This window comes from Protopterus annectens, chromosome 6.part1 (assembly GCF_019279795.1).
Source record: "Protopterus annectens isolate FY-2018-M chromosome 6.part1, PAN1.0, whole genome shotgun sequence".
In the NCBI taxonomy this organism is placed as follows: domain Eukaryota; kingdom Metazoa; phylum Chordata; order Ceratodontiformes; family Protopteridae; genus Protopterus; species Protopterus annectens.
The window spans coordinates 297,168,719-297,191,218 of NC_056738.1; positions in this window are offsets into that span (position 1 = coordinate 297,168,719).

Genomic DNA, 22,500 nt, shown 5'->3' on the forward strand with positions numbered 1-22,500 from the left:
AGGTACATCTTACTTGTCGGCATATATGCACATCGTACTGGTTTACTATCTGATACCTGTATGTGGCCTGTAAATGATATATCTGTGTCTGTGCTGTGTGATACACATGCATACATGTACATGATGTACTGACATATATATGTCACGTATATACATTCAAGCATGTGTGGACATGACAGACAATAGGTTACCTGGGTCACACAGGCAGATGCTACCTACAGCATGTGTCACACACCTTGCTGCCCTGAAAGGCATACATTGATAGCAGGTTGTGGACAGTGGCATTATATGTGGAACAGTGGCATGTGCAAGCATAATGTGTGAGCCACCTTGTGTAATGGTACTGAGGTGCAGGTGTCAAGATGACCTCTCCTGGCTGTGTTAGTAGTTGTCATTATTAGCAGGACTGCTACCCTAATTAGATCTCACATTGGTCATATACACAAGTTCTGCCGCTGTCCGTCACCTTACATGGGGCATTTGCTACCAATCGCATTAATACCACACACAGTGATGTCATGGTACAGGTGGCAACTGCCTGACCAAAAAATGAGCCAATGTCCTGCTGTTATTATGAGGTTGTCCAGTGTCTGTCTTTCTGGGCTGTCATGACCGAACGACGAGCCTTCAACACAGAGCACATGCATCCATGTTACACGTGTGTGTGGATAATACCTAGGTCACATTTACCCATATAGCCACATTCCAAGGTAAATGTCTGACACACAGAAGTAACACCCTGACACCTACATGACAAATGCATTGGATGCTTATGCTAACCAGTGCTAGATGTGTGGCTTTAGTAATCCATTTGCTCAATGTAGAACCTACAATGGGGAATACCAACATCTGTGCAGTGAGGTAAACCTGGCTGAAGACTCTGTAGTGCACAATTGCAATACCACCATATAACTCAGATCCAGACATGTGGGCTATAACAGTGGTATGGACCATTCCAGGTGGTGGTATACACATACTCATAAAGGCTCGTACTACAGGACAATAGTTATATCCAGTTAATCGATTTATTAAAAATCACAAAACGGCCATAAAAACACTACAAACAATACCAGTTAAGCGCTTTCGGCTGTACCCCAGCCTTCCTCAGAACAACTGTTGTATTTTGCAAATGGTATATATACACCCAGCTACTCTCAATTAATCAATTGAATAATTAATCAATCATATAAAAGACCGCCAAAACAAATTTTTTAAAATACTTCATAGAAAAATCTACTTTACACTAAACAGTGATCCTATAATGAATATAAACTATACATATAAATAATATGAACTATACATTTAAAAATGAAGGTTAAAGATATGAAAGATGTTTTAAAATGTTCTAAAATAATGTAAAGTTGTTTAAATTCAACAGACCATTCCAAATAGCTCATATCTTAAGGTTTTATGTTGAGAAATCGGAATCTGTTATGTCTGTTATGATTTGCATTTACTTTCACCACATATTTTTCACATTTTTCCAGCCTCTCTAGTAAGGGTGTGCAATCTATCTGTTCAAATGGAAAAAAAGGAAGCTGTGGTCATCCTTTATCTAAAAAATGCCTATATAGTGCATTTTTAGTGTCCTGCTCAGGTAGCCAAATATACAACCTGTTTAGTTTACTCCTCTTAGTCCTCTCTTTCACATCTAATAGTGGTGGTTATGGTCTTACTCAAATTTATGTATTTGCACATTTAACAGTGCCATGTATTTTGTTAGTGTTTTGTTTGAAATGGCTACCTCTTTCCAACAGCCTTCAAATTGGGGGCTGTTTTGAAACACATCTCGGCACAGGGTCCAATATATGGTCCTTGTCCATAACCATCAATGTCATCCAATGTTTTAATACATGAGGACATAGGGGTGCTAGATGTACGGTGGATATTTCTTACCCGTTCAGATTCCAAAATATGTGTGTTGAAGAGTTCATTGCATTACATTGTGTCCTATTGAGACTGTGGGATTGATTGCTAAATACAAGTAACAATCGCATAATCATTATTTACGTAATAGTTCATAAGTATAGGTTCGAAATAAGTTTTGCAAAAAGCACACAAGTTATTCTCATCCTTTTTAACTGCATTCAAAAGTAAATTGTAAAAACTCCTTGTAACTTCCCACGGTGTTGTTCAAATATATACCATACCCCTCTGATGCCTTCTACAAAATGAAGATAAAATGTAAAAAATCTGATGTATTCCACAAAATGAATGTGTAAACCAATGTTCTATTCCCATTCTGATTCTTATTCATTCTATTCAGCTGGCACATGTTCTCGCTAAGATCACTGACAGCATTTCCCCTCCCCCTCCTGAGTGCCTAAAGAATTCTCCTTCCTTGGTTGTAGTCCAGTTGCTGAGTGACATCACATGGACATATCACAGGTGAGCTGACTGAGGTTTCCCAAATGATTCCTCGTGAACTAGTAAGACTTCTCTTAAAAAAATTCCCTCAAGGTCCTGTATACTTTTGAGAAAAGGTCAACCACATCCACTGTTAAATAAATCAAAATGGTGTCCCATACATCACTTGTAATGGCCCCCAGAAATCTCCATGAGTCCTTGATGACATGTTGAATGTTGTCGGTCTTCTTCTAAGCCAACTGTCGATCAATTGTCCTATTTACCTGGACAATAGGGATAAAGGGTGGTTTAGTTAGAATGGATTTGTATCTTAGAGATGATACCCACCATCTAGTTAGAACTGGATGGGTCCACCTTAATGAAGGAATAAGTATCATTAGAAATCCTATAGATACCTATGATGAGGTCTCTATAAACTTTATGACCAATGTTTACACCGATTAAGAGAGATGTTCTCATATTCCCTGAATTTTTGGAGTATTATATATATCACAGTTATAGTCATAGGTCGGGAAAAAATCCGCAGCTCTCATGTCAGGTTTTTCAACCCTGATGATATTTGTTTGTTGGTAATAGATCAGATAGATTTTTTCTTTCTACCAAACCTGTAAGATTGTCAGATGTAAGATTTCTCTTGCCTTGCATCTTGTTGTATGTCCAATAGATGTCATTGCATACAAGTTGCTCAGTTATGAACATGGGGATTGGGGAGCCAGCGGTGTAATGCTTTTTGTTAGCTGGTTTCCTCTATACCCCAAATACCTTAAGTTGGACTTTCAACATTTGTTATATGTTGTAAGGCCAAATTCAATTACAATATTTTGATCTCCTTCTCATAATGCACATAATTCCATCCTCTCTCGTAGGGAACTTCATCATCTTTTTTTCTAGCAATTGTGCACACGTTTGAGAGATCTCCATGTTGTGTAGGTTAAACACCTTGAAAAACATCATGTAAAATAATTCTGGGATGTGGATCAGGTTAATAGGTTCTGTTTCTAACTGTGGCCCTAATAGGCATAATTTGGCATCAAATGCTTAATAAGTGAATCCATATCCCCCATATCCAAACTACTTAATAAATTTGCTTTCAACTTCAGGTGGTAGAAAAATATAGGTAGTTTAAAGGAGAAGAATCTAATACCTGGTACAATTTTTAAGCTTAAAAATTGTTCAAACAACTCTCTCCGCTTTTGAATGCTACTTTTGCAAACTTATTACTAATATAATGTGCATTGTCCGTTTTATCTTTATAATGAAATATCCGAACGGCCCTAGGCTGACTGCTAATATGTTTATTAATTTCGCTCGCCCACCATATTGGTTGTCTAATCGCGTACAATCCTGTTCCACAAATTCGACGCTCACTTAAGAGATAATCCTCCTAAATCCAATGCCCGAGAATTCTCCACCCTGCTATCTGCTGCGGTTTCTCCAATATGATGTATAGTTGGCGGATTTTCAAAGACACCGTCAGTGTCTAGTAGGGCTTTGGGGAAGCCACAATCTGGTGTACTAACCTCTCTCCCTAGCGGTCTTTGCCCAATAATTCTCTGCGTGATGGCGTGTGTTACAGGCAGTTGGTAAACTTCCGCTTCGTCCTCGGAAGTTGCATGCACCAGGTGTGCTCGGACCAGCTTCGTGGATTCTCCGGAATGACTTTCATCAAGTGGTTTCTCGTTCTTCTGAGAAACCATTTCAGTAAATAACATTAAAAGTTTACGCACTTCACCCTGAAGTGCTGTGACATCGGCCCTTAGTTCTGATATAACGTCCTTCGACAATGAAGCAGCGGGAGACATATCTTCTGCCATAACCACGAACTCACCACAATAATGTAGGCAAACGACACAAGAACAATTCAGTGGTAGAAGAATGTAAGCTGCTCGTACTACAGGACAATAGTTATATCCAGTTAATCGATTTATTAAAAATCACAAAACGGCCATAAAAACTCTACAAACAATACCAGTTAAGCGCTTTCAGCTGTACCCCAGCCTTCCTCAGAACAACTGTTGTATTTTGCAAATGGTATATAAACACCAGGAGGGGGAGCTGTGATTTTTTCCACCGATGACTATAACTGTGAGATATATAATATACTCCAAAATTCAGGGAATTATGAGAACATCTCTCTTAATCAGGTAAACATTGGTCATAAGCGTATAGACCTCATCATAGAGGAATATCTTATAGACAATAGGATTTCTAATGATACTTATTCCTTCATTAAGGTGGACCATCCAGTTCTAGCTAAGATGGTGGGTATCCCTAAGATACACAAATCCATTCACAAACCACCCTTTCGTCCTATTGTATCAGGCTCCAGGTCCAAAACCTTCAAAATAGGACAATTGATCGACAGTTGGCTTAAGAAGACCTACGACAACATTCAACATATCATCAAGGACTCATGGAGATTTCTGGGGGCCATTACAAGTGATGTATGGGACACCAATTTGATTTATTTAACAGTGGATGTGGTTGACCTTTTCTCAAGTATACCCAGGACTGAGGGATTGGAATTTTTAGAAAGAAGTCTTACTAAGTTCACCGAATTCCCTTGGGAGAAGGTCAGCCTCATTTGTGATATGATGTCACTCGTGTTGGACTACAACTACATCTCCTTCCAAGGAGAATTCTTTAGGCAGACTAGGGGAGTAGCGATGGGAGCAGCGGCCCGTCCCTTCGCGAACTTAGTCATGGCTGAATGGGAATCAGAACATGTGTTCAAGAGTTCCTTTTACAAAGACATTGCTTTATACATCAGATATTTGGACGACATCTTCATTTTGTGGAAGGCATCAGAGGACAGATTACAGGAATTTATGGTATATTTGAACAACACCGTGGAGTTTTTACAATTTACTTTTGAATACAGTTACAAGGAGATTTCCTATCTTGATGTACTATTGAGTAACAATGAACATGGGTTTACTTCGAGAATTTACAGAAAACCTACCTTCTCGAATGATTACGTCCATTACAGTAGCAATCATCCACCACACGTATTCCACAATGTAATTAAAGGACAATGTATACGTGCGGCGAGGATGTCGTCCAACACACATATTTTGGAATCTGAACTTAACACCATTAAGGAAATGTTCATTAGAAGAGCGTATCCTGAAAAAATGGTCAACGAAGTTATCAAATATGTCCACAACGAATGGGGTAAGAAATATCCACCCTTATTAGGTTCATACCAACAATCCCTTAAGGAGAGTACATCTAGCACCCCTATGGGTAGGGTTTGTGTCCTCATGTATTCCCCTAGTACATAAATCATTAAAGAAATTTTGGAAAAACATTGGATGACATTGATGGTTATGGACAAGGACCATATATTGGACCCTGTACCGAGATGTGTTTTCAAAACAGCCCCCAATTTGAAGAGGCTGTTGGAAAGAGGTAGCCATTTCAAACAAAACACTAACAAAATACATGGCACTGTTAAATGTGGAAATTGTAAACAGTGCAAATACATAAATTTGAGTAAGACCATAACACTTGGGGACATATGTCACACCACTATTAGATGTGAAAGAGGAAACTGTAAAACTAAACAGGTTGTATATTTGGCTACCTGCACAAAATGTAATGCACATTATATAGGAAAAACTGAGAGACAATTTTAATAACAGAACATGTGTACAAAACAGGAGCAGGACACCAAAAAATGCACTATATAGGCACATTTTAGATAAAGGGATGACCACTTCCTTTTTTCCATTATTGAACAGATAGATTAAAATGAAACTGTCATTATGTGAAAGTAAATGGCAAATCATAACAGATTCCACGAGACCGCCAGGTCTCAATGATTTTATTAGCATAAAACCTTTCCTAGCATTAGAATAAATACCAGTATAGATACACTGTGTATATTAAAAAGATATAAAAAGATATGAGCTATTTGGAATGGTCTGTTGAATTTAAACAACTTTACATTATTTTAGAACATTTTAAAACATCTTTCATATCTTTAACCTTCATTTTTAAATGTATAGTTCATATTATTTATATGTATAGTTTATATTCATTATAGGATCACTGTTTAGTGTAAAGTAGATTTTTCTATGAAGTATTTAAAAAAATTTGTTTTGGCGGTCTTTTATATGATTGATTAATTATTCAATTGATTAATTGAGAGTAGCTGGGTGTATATATACCATTTGCAAAATACAACAGTTGTTCTGAGGAAGGCTGGGTGGGGTACAGAAAGCTTTAACTGGTATTGTTTGTAGTGTTTTTATGGCCGTTTTGTGATTTTTAATAAATCGATTAACTGGATATAACTATTGTCCTGTAGTACGAGCAGCTTACATACTCATAAAGGCTACTCACATGTAAAGACCACTACTCCGACATAACACATCACAGATGAGTCAGGTACAGGTGAGAGTGGCAAATGCTGCATTCTAGGTTGTATCCTCATATACATCCACCACCTTGTTCCCAGACTACCAACACACATCCATATGTGGTATGACATAGTATGGTAGACCACCAGATAACCCTTGATTGGTGGACTGTACCTAGGCCTACATCAGCTGTGCAAAATACCCATGTACAGACACAGCTGCATAATGTGTTATGCAATGCAATAATACCACTGTTTGTAACCAGCTCAGTTGCATACATACCAGGTCCCTCAGATGTTGTCAGCATTAACACGGTTGATTGTTGCTGTACACCAATAAACAACACCCTCATGGTTGGATATGACCTAACCGTACTTGCCCTGGATATGTACATCCCACACTCATACAACATAAATTACATTACCATAGCTTTCATTTACCTTCCTACATACAGGTGGCTACAGTCATTACACACATGCACATTGCAGATAGCATGCTAACAGTACATAAGGTTTGATATCTATGTTGACAGAGGTAATGTCCCCTCTCTACTGGTCACCCATGACACCTATCATATCATACAACACCCCATGTGGCATGTATGTCTTTAGACATGTCCGCCTAATGCAATGTCTACAAACATACCCAAATAACAGGACCATAGGACCTACACAAGGCCAATATTGACAGACTCAGGGAAATCCAGCTCTGCTCTGTATGTTCCTGAGTAGTCACAAGTGATATGTTCATGACATGTACAGCCATGTGTGGCCACAGCTCCTACATATACCTCATGTCAACAATTGCAAGCTATGCATGCTGTGTGCTGTCTGGACATTAGCCTTAGTACCACAATAGCTAGTATATGCTGGGGTGTGATGTTTACAAGCCACAGACCTTGCACATGCTTGAATGAGTGTACTGCCTAGCTCTAACAGAGCACATTGCTGGCACTCTTCCAGTACACACGAGGTGTATGTGTGGCAAATATGATGTGCTCACTGTTGACCATTACAGTGCCCTGGCTTCACCATGGCATTCTCAAGAAAATGTTTGTAGGAGCATGACATGGAATAATGCTGTGTGTGTCACGCTGATAAGTGCTGTTGTAATATATGTACACTTGGCTATTTGGTGAAAGTGGTTGTGTCCTACCAGTACATGAATACAACATCCATTATGGTGTAATGCTCAGCTATGTTTCACACATGGTGTGGGGAAGGTGTGGAATGTATCCTGGTGACCTGCTAGTGCACGTACTGATGTAGACCGCATATGTGTACATGTATTGCTGTTTGTGTAGATTCCATGTGTGTGCAGTGTCTGATGTCTGAAGGTGACTGTTGTCTTAGTACATCATGCTGGTGTAATGCAGCCTCAACATTGCCAACTGTATATGGTGATATGCTCTAAGTACAGTAAGCCGTACAGGAAGTATGGACAGATGTTTGAACATGACTACTAAGTGGTGGGGCTTCTTTGCAGATGAATGATTACTGAGGACAGCTCACTGGTGTGTTACAACCAGTCCTACAATAACCTGTGTACCTGCTAAGGTCAGGTTTTGTTAATTGAAGTGGAAGACAGACAATGTAGCATGCTGTAAGGGTGACACTGAAGGCAAACCTCATGACACCTGTAACAGTAATACCTCCCCTGTGCATATATTGTGCATATAGCAGCACAGTTGTCAAAGGAAAGAGTCAGTAAGCATTGTTCCAGATGCGATAGTGCTGTACTTCTGTAGTACCTATCATGAGATAGGCAGGTGTTTGATTCACAGTACTGGCACATGTGGGTGTGTGTCCATATATGTCACATATGGTTGGGAATACATCCCACATGTTATCACTGTCCTGAACACTGTTATCGATACCAGTACAGAGTGAAGTGTAGAAAGAAAGGCATAGGCAGGTGGTTAAACCTCACACATGTAAAGTGTCTGTATGTGTGTGACATAGGTGTATATCTTTGTGAATGCCAGTGTGTGTGTGTGTGTGTGTGTGTGTGTGTGTGTGTGTGTGTGTGTGTGTGTGTGTGTGTGTGTGTGTGTGTGTGTGTCTGTGTGTGTGTGTGTGTGTGTGTGTGTGTGTGTGTGTGTGTGTGTGTGTGTGTGTGTGTGTGTGTGTGTGTGTGTGTGTGTGTGTATGGCTGTCCATGTGTATGGCTGTCTGGTTCCTGGAGTGAGGCTGTATTTTACCATAGTGAAATGTTAATGCCCTCTCTCCCCATCCACTCAATGCAATCTAGCATCCCTGTTGATATCATTAATCGAAGATGGACATACTAACCCCCTGTTAACATGTACACCCTGGGGTGTGACCTGTTGCTATATAGCCTACTGATGGACCCCCCTCCCCACATACACTCACTGCACTGTATTATCCCTGTCGATGTCCTCGATCTTAGGCCATTCCAACTACCTGTACATGTGTAATCTCTGTGGAACATCTTGTAATTGCACAGTACTATAATTATGATATGCACATAGGCAAGGGTTCTCATCCAATCACTGGCAACTGTGTGTGTGTGTCAGAGTGTGTGTTACTGTGTCTGTGAATCCCTGAGTGTGTGGGTGTGTCTGTGTTTGCATGCTGTCATGGCAGTGGGTATTACTGCTTCCCAATGAGAAGCCACTATTTTCACTGGCCTTTACCCTTGTCATCCGGCATACCACTCAGCGCTCCAGGTAACTATACCTGTGATGTCACCCACTATGGATGTGACGGCTCTGAACAAAGTAGCTTACTACACAGCTATCATGCTCTTAGATCATTAGAACAGTAAACATAATTGAAACATTGGAGAATATAACTGTGATGTGGAAGCTACAAAGTGCATGCAGGTATTGTCATACTGACCTGTGGGTAGTCAACATGTACATATGGGACTCCCACAAACATGAACATCCCCCAGCACATGTAACTACACCTGAAAGAGGAAGGCAGAACATCAAGATCAACATGCTGTTAGTGTTGTTACACATGATACATACTGTCAAATGTACAAAATACATTCTAAAACTGCAATACATGGTATGTCTGCTGCCTGTCAACACTACTCAACAATATTAATCTACAGTTGTCTACCTAGTATGTTCACCCTGTGCATCAGACTATATGAACATCTCCCTACACCAATGGTGTGGATGACAGGGATGTGGCACAGGCATCATCATATGCACAGGGTGATAATGTTTGCTAGAGGCCTAGGCTGTGCCATTGGATGACATCATGCATGTGTGTTAGGGCCTGTGATATCATTGGGTGTGTGTGGATGTTATGCGTGTGTGTTGAGGTGCCTTACATTTGTTTCCAGTGTGTGTGTATGCATGCACACAGGTCTGGCATGTGGCTGGCCTACACAGGGGTAATATTGACAGCTGCAGACTGTACAAGGCAGGTTTTACAGTTCACAGTGTCCGGCCACAGCCACGTGACCTGCACCTGCCAGGGGTTGCACAGGCACAACCAGGCAGAGGTCCAGATTGGGTACCGTCTGGTGACACATGTCCACTGGAATCGTGTCCCTGTTGGGACCATCCAGGACCACATTTATTTTATTTTTTTTTTTATTTTACATTTGTTGACCGGGCTAGTCTAACTGGATACATGTCCATTTTCAGTAGAGGCCCGGGGAGAAAAGCTCCAAGCATAAGAATAACAATATAACAAAAAGCAAACAAGTGAAATAAAGTAATAAAGCAACAGTACCATAGTAACATAGGTAAAATGAGAAAAGCAAATGGGACTTACAAACAGTGACTACAAAACATTTAGGCAAAAGCCAGACCAGACATAAACAAGCAAATGCACTAGACAGCACCAGGGCAATTGCAGAAAGAACAAAGTTCCCAAATCCTATCAAATTACTAAGAATAAAGCAAGAGGAGAGAAATAAGTTTTGGAGGCAAGAGGGAGGGGTAGGGTTGGAGTAGGAGTGAAATACAAGTTTCAGTCTGGGTTTGCACAAGGACAAAGCCACTTAGTTTTTAGATGTTCTTTTATTTGTTTTTTGAATTGAGAAGCAGATGCTAGGGTAGATAGTTCAGGAGGGAGCTGATTCCATTTTTTTCCTATAGTGTTTGAGAAAAGAGAGTCACCAGCTTTGTTGTTTGATTTAGTTAAGGAGACAAGTAGTTTATTTGCAGAACGTAGAGTAGCCAGATTTTTATATGGAGAGATCAGATTAGAGAGGATGGGTGTATCATTGGGGTGGTATAGGATCTTTTGTGTCATAAGTAACTGTTGACAGAGTATATGGTTCTGTATTTCTAACCATCCTAGTTGTTTAATGTTAAGGCAGTGGTGGGTTTTAAAGGGAGAGCATGTGATGAATCTAGCAATACTATTATAGCAGGTAGAAAGTTTGGAGATGTTGTTTTTTGATAGGCTGGTATATATAGCAGAGGCATAGAAAAGGGTAGAAATGAGGTGCGTTTGTGTGATAGTTTGCCTGGCTGAGGGTGTAAGGAAGGGTGTGATTCTGTAGAGGGTACCAAGTTTTCTGTTGACAGTCTTTATGGTGGAGTTAATATGGTCATCAAAGTTAAGATGATTGTCGATTGTGACACCTAGTAGGCGGGTGGTAGTATCTGGTGCTATATTAGTAGCATTATTGGAGGTTATAGAGAAGAATGGAGTGGGTGACTTATGAGTTGGTGTAAAAAGTAGTAGTTTTGTTTTTTTTTTGGATTCAGGAGAAGACGATGTTGCATGAACCAGTTTTCTACTTTTTGGAATACAGTTTGGGTTAGGGATTGGAGTGAGGGTATATTATTGGTAGTACAGATTAAGGTAGAGTCATCTGCATATTGGATGCAAGTGGCGTGGGGTATGTTCAAGTGGAGATCGTTAATAAATATGGAAAAAAGAAGTGGACCTAAGATAGAGCCTTGAGGGACTCCAATATTAACAGGAAGTAAGGAAGACAAATTGTTATCCCATAGTACAGCTTGCTGTCTATTTTGAAGATAACATCTGAACCATTGTAATGCTTGTAGGTCGAGAGAAAGGTGCTTTAGTTTTTCAAGAAGTAGGGTATGATTAACCATATCAAAGGCTTTTGACAGGTCTAAAAATAGTGCAGAGGAAAAGGAGTTATTATTGCGGTTTTTGTTTATAGTGTCAGTGAAGGAGAGAAGAGCAGTAGTTGTACTGTGGAATGGTCTAAAGCCATGTTGGCAGTTGGCTAGTAGGTTGTTTTGTAGAAGGTGGTTAAGTATTTGTTTGTGAATACATTTTTCCATTATTTTGGCTAATGGGGAGAGTAAGGCAATAGGTCGGTAGTTAGAGAGGTCAATAGAAGTTCCACCTTTGTGTAGAGGGATAATATGTGATATTTTCCATATGGTAAGGATTTTGCCTTCAGTAATGGTTCTGTTAATCAGGATAGATATGGGGTAGTCAATGGCTTGTGCAGCAATTTGTAGGTATTCAGATGGGAGACGGTCAGCGGATGGGGTACAAGGTTTTAGTTTAGTAAGTAGTTTGTAAATAAGAGATGTTGGAACAGGGTGTATATGAAAGGTTGGGGAAGAAGTATTAGAGGTATTCAACTGCGAAGCAGGTAAAGGTGGTAGAGAGTTAGCTAGAGATTGAATGGCTTCTGTAAAGTATTTATTAAAGGCATCAGGGATCAGGTTGGAATTATTTTGGTTGAAACCTGCAGGGGTGGGTAGTAGTGTTTCCTGGCTGAAGAAGTTTATTAATTCCTGACCAAAATTTTTGGCGTATGTTATGAAGTTTGTTGGAGGTTTAGGTCAAGTCTTTTTATCCCTAAGGGTATCTCTTGGTAGCATTTCTTAATTGTTTGAAGAGAAGGTGATCAGATGGGCATTTGGTAGTTCTCCATTTAGCCCAAATTTTGTTTCTAAGTAGCATTTTTGCCTAGTTTGTTTAGTTAGCCAAGGGCAGATTTGGTTCTTATTCTAATGGAGCGGTATGGTGAATGGTGATTTAGTATTTGAATAAAGTTAGTATTAAAGTAGGTTACAGCCTCATTAAGTTCCAGATATGTTAGTGGTGACCAATCACATGCTTTTAGTTCGTTTATAAAACTGTCAGGATTAAAGTGTTTTTTAGAGCGTGAAGTTATAAGATTAAGAGTATTTGGAATGTGAACTTTTTGTCTGATAATGTAAGTAAGCATATGGTCACTGATATTATCAGGAAGGGTTCCTGGAGTATAGTTGTTAGGATGGCTATTGATAAGGATCCAATCAAGGGTAGATTCTTTCCTGTTAGGTTTGCGAATTCTAGTAGGAGTAGTTATAGTTGAGAGAAGCCAAAAAGATTTAAGTGGTTAGTTGGGGTCAGAGAATTACAGGTGAGCCAGTCTATGTTAAAATCTCCTAGTACAATGGTCTCTTGGGGAAGTTGTGTAGATAGGTAACTAAGTAGGTGTTCAAGAGTACTAGTGTTGTTTCCAGGGGGAAGATATATACAAAATAGGTAGATAGATTTGGAGTTGTTTAATTGGAGAGTGACAGATAATATTTTGGATTTGGTGTCAAGTAATGGGATAGTGTTAGACAGGGAAATCTGGAGATTAGCTTTATAAATAATAGCAATTCCTCCACTTTTTTGGTTATGCGGTCATGTCTAAGGATGTTGTAACCTGGAGGGGTAATTTACTGATCTAGGGTAGATGGTTTTAGCCATGTTTCAGTGAGACATAAGATGTCAAAAGAGTGCAGGTGTAGGAGTGCATGAAGGTGTGAGATTTTATTATTGATACTTCTAATGTTGAGATGAGCTATTAGGAGGGAGGTAGGTGCTTTAGATAATGTGGAGTGCACAGGTAAAGTTATATTATCTAGGATATTGGAATTATGACCATTGGGGCCTGGGTTTGGATGAATATCACCATCTGAAAGGAGATGACAATGGTGAAGTAGTTTTATATTAAAGATTTTATTGAGGTTATTCAAACTCTTTTTAGAGGTGAGGTATGTTACATGTGTTGCTCTATGATATTTTGGGAGTATGTAGTTAGACATAGAGGTTATGTTACAGTGAGTAAGAGTGTTGATACAAGTATAGGATAGAGTTTGTTGGAAATTATGGTTTTGTTTAAAAATAGTAAGGTTTTCCATGAAGGTGAGGGAATAGGGTATGGTTAGAGAGGCTGTAATACAAGTTAAGAGAAGTAACTGTGTGAAAATAGTTCTTTGTGTTATAGCCATTGTAGAGTAGTTGTTGGAAGAAAGTAGGTATAGTGTGTATGTACAGTTGAAAAGAGGTAAGAATGTTAGTAGAGGATGAGGTGGGTCAAGAGTATAAGGTTAGATAAGTAAAGGATGTAGTGAAGGAATAGGAAAGGGAAGTAGTTAGAGCAGAGGATGGATTAGTATAGGTAATAGGGGTGTAGTTCAGGTGTGAGATAATTAGTATTAATACTGTCAGATATTGATAAGGGAGTGTTTGGTGAGACACACACAGACAGACAGACATGGCCTGCTGTGTCCTGGAGTGGAATGCACAGCACCAGCTGCACTGCTGCTGCTTCCGCCACTATGGGATCAGGCATGTGCAGTACCATGTTCACGTAGACCTTCAACAGGTGATGTAGCTGACCTATGTCCACGTGCCCGATGCCTCACTCCCTCCAGATGTTCCAGCACAGACATTCTATGCTCGAGGATTGACATGCCACTGTCAAGGATTCCGACCATGTCACCCAATCATCTATCCAAAACATCTGCAAGATGATGGTGAGCATTTGCAAGTGCCTGGATGTTGTCAGTTAATGAATGGACAGCAGCCCTCTGAAGCCTCAGACTTTCTCTGTTGTGCCATTCAGCACATGCCTGTGCCTCCATTACAGCCTGAAGCATGTGTCTCGTGACTCCAGCTGATGTGCTTGGTCTCATAGGGGCATGTTGGCCAGTGGTCCTCCTACGAGCAGCACTGGGCACATGCCTGTGTGGGACATCACCATTCTGTTGACTGGGATCATGGCGTGCAGGCACACCTTCCATAGTCACCCCACTTCCCTGTTCCATGCTACCACCCACCAACTGTCCTTCCTCTATGGCCGGTGATGATGGGGTATGTGTAAGCAGGGGAACTGTGTGCGAGGATGAGGGGGAGACAGGTGGCATGGCAACCAGTGGCACAGATTCAGCCCCTGACAACCATGCCTGTGCCTTAATCATACTATCACCATCACTGCTAGAGTCTGTGGGGACACTAACATCAGGTGGACACCAGGAGGGCAATGCACCTACATCAACACCTGTGAGGGGAAGACAAGAACTGTACATTACAAGTTATACCAGACACACAGACAGACAGACAGAGACACACAGTCAGACAGAGACACACACAGACAGACAGACATAGACACATGCAGACAGACACAGACACACACAGATGGACAGACACAGGCACACAAATACAGACAGACACAGACACACACACTCAGACAGACAGACACACACACACACACTAGACAGACTTGGAATACTGAAACAGGTAACTGCAAAAACAGGAATGCAGGCAAGAGGGCTTGAGGCATGCACACAGTAGTAGTTTCCAAAGTTTATTCTTCAGACTTTGCTTCAAACGATAAAAACAATAAAAAACAGTATTTAAGATTTTAGTGCATGTCTGTTCAACATTATTTCACCTACCCCTGAGCTGAGTGTAGACATTGTGCATGTGGCTGTACACACATGTTTGACATGGCTGTCCATACTTTGCAATGGTGCCACAGACCAGCACAGGTTTACAGTACACTGTCCTGCTGTGTGGTGTATGACCTTGCCAGTCACATGTAGTATGACATGTCCTCTGCTGACGTGTTGAATGACATGCATACATGTGTAACACAATGGTGTCCTTTCCAATCTACAGTACGGTAATGGTGTCCCAATGCAGGGATGTGTTATACTAGCATGGGCCTTCAGCTGATGCAATGTTGTCTGTCCACCCTACAAATATACAGGAACATACTGTACATTGAGCTGATGTGCATAGCCATTGCAGGGCATCATGTGGCTTCACAATTGCTATACAGTGTGAGCTACTGACACAGTTCATAGCCATGACTATGTTCACATGCAATACATATCTAATGTGGAATGTGACCCACATCACCGAGGTGTATACACAGTCAACCCTAATGTGGAATGTGTGACACAGGTCACAAAAGGGTATACAGATGACACCCCTGCACATCTGCAACCATATTACTGATACCTGGCAACTATGCCCACACATGGCTAACTTACAAGCACTCTATATTCCATATGCCATCTGTGTACCTCACACACATGAGGAGCAGGCATGACAGTGATGTCTGACACCAGCAAGGTGAATGTACTGTATCGGTGGCTTGATGTGGATATATGTGTATGTTGTGCAACACATGTACGCATTTGTATACTGTATAGGTGAATGCTTCCATGTCGTGACACACTCCAGATGTTCAAGACATGTTATGTGGTGGTTTTATGTTATACCTACACAAGCTGTGCACAGGCCTGTATGATGTTTAGTGTTTCACATCTGCAATATCACCATTACACAAAGGCCATAGTTGTATTGTGTCTAGCCAATGTACAACAGGGTGTACACACATGTACATCACTTTTATTGTGTGTGTTGCTTCATGTCTCTGGCCATCCTCCATGGCCATGTGTACACATGTTCAGTCCAATGGTTGTGATGGCCATCTTATTTCACATGTCAGTGTTATCCCATATGACATACACCCATAGATGTCATATGCTCCACTGAGGACAGGGTTATGCAGACAAAGGGTGGTATGTATGGGATGTGAGACATGTTTTGCAGGATAGTTGAGCAGTGTTGCATTTATCCCACTACATGTCATGGACATGTCTGATAGCACATGACATTGTGTGACATTCATAGCAAGGGTATACTCCACAAGGGTGTATCCTGTGGGCCGGGCATACTCCAGCTCCAACACAGTTAGTGTGTGTGCACACATATGCTCTCTGCACAGTACTGTTCATATTCCCAACATGTGTAATGTTAATATGTAGTACCTATCCCTACAATGGAACACACCTCCACCATTGTGTTCACTGTTGCCCACACATCTGGCAATGACAGTTTGGAAGGTTTAGTGCAGGTGTTTCATATAGTCTTCAATTGTTTCACATAGGTAAACAGTGTGATGCATTGCTGGTCTGACCAGTGTCCATTAACAGGACCACCATACATTATGTGCACGTGTGTTATGGCAGATAGCATGCAATTAATATGTTCCGTGCTTTATCAAGCCTGGTAAATAATAACAATCTCACCTGACACAGGCTGCTGTCGCTGCAAAATGCCAGAGGTACCTAAACAGGAGTGTCACAGCAGTAAGATCATTATCCATACTTGTGTGATAGCTACAAGGTGCAATGTCCATGTTAGCACATAAGCCAGTACAATACACTATACTATGAAGTATGCACATCTGTGCATACATAGAGTAGCAGACTATAGTATGTGGCATGTGTGCATACATGCCTTTCATATGATGTTACATTACATATTGTACGGTAACACATGTAACTATGTGATATATAGTTGTGTTTTATGTGCAGTAGTGACTTACCAGGCAACTCCAGGCTCGGTGGTTGAGAGGCACCCACCTCCACAATACCAGCTAAAGCTTGTGGATGGAGGTCTACAGGTGTCCCCAAGTTGGCCAGTAGCTCCACGGTACATGTGAGTGGGGGCTGGGTGAGTGGCACCCCACCTGTTGCACCTTGTTCCCTGGCAATTGCATTAGCATGCTGTTTTGCCCATTTTATCAGGCCAGTGCAGTGTCGGCGCACCTGCTGATAGGTGTGATTGTGACCGCCAACATTATTTACCCTCCTGCAGAGTTCCTCCCACAGGGCATCCCACTGCTGTGCATCCTGTGGCACATGGCTGAAGAGCGTCATGTAGTTGTCGAGGAGGTATGGGATGTGGTCCTCATCCTCCAAGTGGCTGTATGGCAGCAGTCTGCTACGTGGCATACCTGCAAGACATAATGATGGAGACAGGTCACAGTAACTCACAGAGAAGTAAAGCAGTACAGCTGAACATACATGTGTATCACATTTATTAAGATTACAAAAACATCTTTGTAAATCTACATGACACTAACACCACAACATGTATAAGTCACACACATTTGACACCTACTGGTGATGTGATGTTATCGCCATATATGTGTGTGTTTACCTATCAGCACATACCTGGATGTGTTCACATTAATGCAGTCAACCTTAATGTTGTGTATATGCCACATATATAGTCATACATAGCCATTAGCGACATGACCTGTGACCCTGCAGACTTGCAAGCATGTATGTGTTTTGCTATATACATCTACATGGCACTGTACAGTTGTGTAGTATCCTGCCATGTATTGCCTGTGTTGCACATGTGTAACACATGGGACAATAGCTTGCCTGATGGTATTTGCAGGGTTGGATATCAACTATAGCATGTATGGTCATAGTGATTTAGTAGGCTATATGCCCTGGGCCATTTATGAGCTTAGGCAGACAGGTTACTTAGCTGTAGGCAACAGACAGTTAAATTTCAGTGGCCAGTTCAAGCAGTGCCACAGAACTGATACATATGGTTTCTGATATATTTGGCATGCAGTCATCATACCATGTCACAGAGAGGGGCAATGTGCAGCTTCGCTGGACAGGGATGCATAGTATGGCAAGAGTATGTTAAGTGTATGGGACAGGGTTCTGTCAGGCATGTTGTGATCCTTGTACAAGAAAGGTGGATGTCTATGACATATATGTTTATTTGGGATTAGGATGTGTTAAGTGTAGCATGTCCAAAACGTCCGGGTTGGATATGGCTTTATTCAGGTTAGGCTGCATGCTACATAGTGCAGCTAGGGATTGTGAAGGGCTGTGTAGGCCATCTACACATGGGCAATAACCCTTAAAGGAAATATGTGATCTATTATGGGTCACATGGGGGTTGAGTATGGCTGTGCAGTTATCTCAATATTCCTGGATGGCACCCTGTCATGATTATGGGTGCCACATACGACTACTTGTCTTTTGTTGTGATGTAACTATCAAAGGGAAGTACTGTCCAGCTGCATCCCATACACACAGTTGACATTATGTTGACCGCTGCCTAGGTGGAAGTTAATGGGTACAGGGTTTGTAACATAGGGTATGACAATGCAATACTTAGCTGCCAGATTGTGGCCATACATCACACACCACATATCTGACACACTAAAGCCCTTCTGTATGTTGAATGCAGCACACAATGAATCAACTATTGCTCCTAGTTCATAGTCATTTGCAAACATCAATAGGCTGATGCTTTCTGTGTTAGTCTATGTGGTATAGATAACAAAGAGGGGGGAGTATCAGGCATGACCCCTGTATTACTGTGGCTGGCACTGGTTTGATGTGCGTGTATTCATCAGACACCTTCTGTAGTGTGGGTACTGCCAGCAGTCCAGTTGCCAACCACTCCTGTGACATAGGAATATACACCTAGTTGACTGAGTGTAGCGGGAACATAGTATGGGTGATGGTGTCCTACGACCTGGCAAGGTCATGATATGTAGTGTGAATCAACCCTACTATCATTTACATCTGTACCGAGTACATCAATTATGATGACCATGCTTCATGGCCGTACAGACCAGACTTAGCAGGGTAGTTGTGCACTATGTCCCATTATCAGTGGTGTCTCCCCCTTTCTGGGGTTTGATAACTGTTGCTGTGCACCATTCGGTGTGTACACAGCCTGACATGGAGCTATGATTGAACATTATGTGTATGTGGATAGCTGAATGTTCTTACATTTGTGTAGGATACACCCTGGGATGTTGACAGGTCCCATGAAAGCTGTATGTATGGCTTTAGAGAGTGCAGCTTCTACCTGCATAGTCGTTAGTACAGGGACCCTGTAGTGTACATGGATATATTACTAAGTGCACCTGTTGGGTGTGGAGGGGGGGTGGGAGTAGGTTTAGGTTCTCCGAGACCCTATTTGGATGAACAGGTGCTATTTCTGTAGGTGCAGTACTTCCCATGCCATAGTGCTGTGCAGCACGGCAGGTCTTGTCGTTGCCATTGCGATTAATGACACAGCTATAGAATGCTCTGTGCTTGGCTTCATAATATGTGGCTGATTAGTTTCATAGTAACTTTGTGTGGTTTTATATGGTGTATCTGCATCTTACTGAGGCTGACCAGGAATCACCTACACTCATGTGTGTTCACTCTTGCAACAGTTACTACCTTCTGTGGTACAGTTTAAAGCATGGTACTACCAGTTTTCCTACTTGTTTGCGTTGGGTTAAATCCTGGTTCTGTTTCAATGGCACAATCACTGCACATATGTGACTGCTTATGGTTCATTTGTGTAGGATTCAGCATTTGCACATGCATTGTCCATTTTCATGGGTGCCATGGCACTCACCATTCTGCTGTTAGGAAACATTACATTGGCATTGGAGACTAACTATGTGTATCATACTGTTATCCCTGTTTGTGTAACTACTGTGATCCAGGTCAGTGGGGTCGATGGAATCCAACATGCATTGAGCACAGGTATTGGTACATGGGGAGTCTTCCCTGTTTATAATGGAATAGTTGAGAGTAGCCATTATTATGGTTCTGTCTCAGACCTAATCTTCCCCATTACAGCACATTATGACAGTTGGAAAGTCCTCATCCTGGTGGGTGATCTCTCTCAAGGTGCATTTTGAATTCCACTTTGGCACAAAGGTAGTTTCTCAGCATAACGCATCTGATGTTATGCAAGTGCAATTAGCGTGGGGGTGTACATATCCTTCAGGAATATAGACACACCTGTGGCCCATGTGTTCCAATAAAGGATAATGGGCAAGAGGTGAGGTATGTGTTATAACATGGTCATGCAAGTGTGCTCTCCGGAGCGTTGAAACATGTCTCAGCCACTGCACAGATGTGTTCTACATGTTAGGGATTGACATGTGTGTCCGTATAGTGTTTCTGACATGTATCATTGTGTAGCTTTACCCACAGTTTATTGCTTGGGTGTCCCTGTAACAGCAGTGGACCCTCACTTGAACCGTGCATGATGAAGGCACTATAGGGGAAGCATGAGCCCTAGGCAGTATCCAGATTCCCAGGGGTGACAGGTGCAGGCCCTGTCTGGTAAAGCATCATGGTCTGTCAACCATGTTATCTCAGGACAACAGATACTGGAAACCCTGTGACATGCACCACTACACTAGACAATTGTGGAATACAATCCTTTTGTCCCTGTACTGCAGTATCATTCTGGCCAATGGCAGAATGCTACCCAGGCCTTGGGACATACCTGCATGGGCTACAAGACCTGACAGTTCCTGCATGTGTTTCCATGCAGTCCAGGCTACTGCATCACAGGTCCTGCAGAACAACGAGGAATATGCCAGAGCAATGTGTATAGTTCAAAAGGTGGTCTGAGTGTATGAGTATGTGGCTAATCATGGCAGACAGGCAGCTGACAGTATGTATGCCCTCGTGTAGGTTGGTGTGTAACATAATGCTAGAGTTTGCATTCACAAATGAGTACTGTTGGGCATGTTTCCAGTCATGTGTTCAGAGGTGTGGTCCAATTATGCAAACTATGTTGTACAGTTTGTGTATTTCGGTGTCTGGCTCTTCCTGTTTGGGGGGGGGGGGTTCACTTGTTTGGCCAAATACTTGGACACATCTGTGAATGTGTGTGATTTCTGGTAGTGTGTGTGGGTATCCTTACTGTGTTCTGGTAAGGGTATGTGTTGGTTGTGTTGATGAGCTGCATGTGTTAACCTACACCTCATGATTGTCCAGTCCAGTCATGGCTGTAGACTGGGCTGCCTTCCAGCTTACCCCTGTAACTGCATCCAAAACAATGTGTGGGGAATGGTGTTAGTTGGGTCTGGCAGTGTACATGGCATAGAGATTACATTCCCCCAGGATGGCCACATACACAAAGCTGACATTAGTAAACACCAGTGGCTGACTAGTCGACATGCCTGTATGAGCAGTCAGTACTACAAGTACCAAGTACTGTATTTAGTTTACATATTGCCTATGAAGATGTTTTAGACAGTGATGCTCACATGTAAGTATTTGTGTTATGGATGTGACAACACTGGCTATTACAGAAACATTGTAGCTACCTTTAGCAGCAATCCGCCTCTGAGGAGCACATCACATCCTGTTAGTTGATAACAGATGATGCAAGTGTCTACAGGTCTGTTTCCTTCTCTGGGTATATACTCACATATCCACCAGGACCATGAGCTCTGTTGGGCACAGACACCCACTCTCCAAACAGAGTCATGTATCAGTAAGCTCTGATGCCACTATCAACATGATCAGAATATAATCAGGTAGCGTGAGCCATCGCCTATGATGTGGCTATTACACATGGGCAGCTGTCTCCTACATCTTACACTCCTATTGCAGATGTTACACTGGAGTTAATAATGATATGCAACATGTTTCATTACCAGTGCTGTGTACTACCTTACATACAGTATGTGCAGGTGGCTGTTAGGTTGGCAATAAGAGGCTGGGCTACACAAACATGGTAGTTCAACCAGTGTGCCTGTACTCTCAATATCCACTCTATGTAGGTGTGCACATAGCCATTTGGCCCAGCCCTGTAACAAGGGTCACTACACATTTGCATAACATGTACACATGCACAGCTGTTATTGCTTGTAAACGATAGTAGAGATCTTCCAATTATCTTTGCTATCATGCTGCTAACCTGTCAGATGAATACTAATGTTATGTATCCAG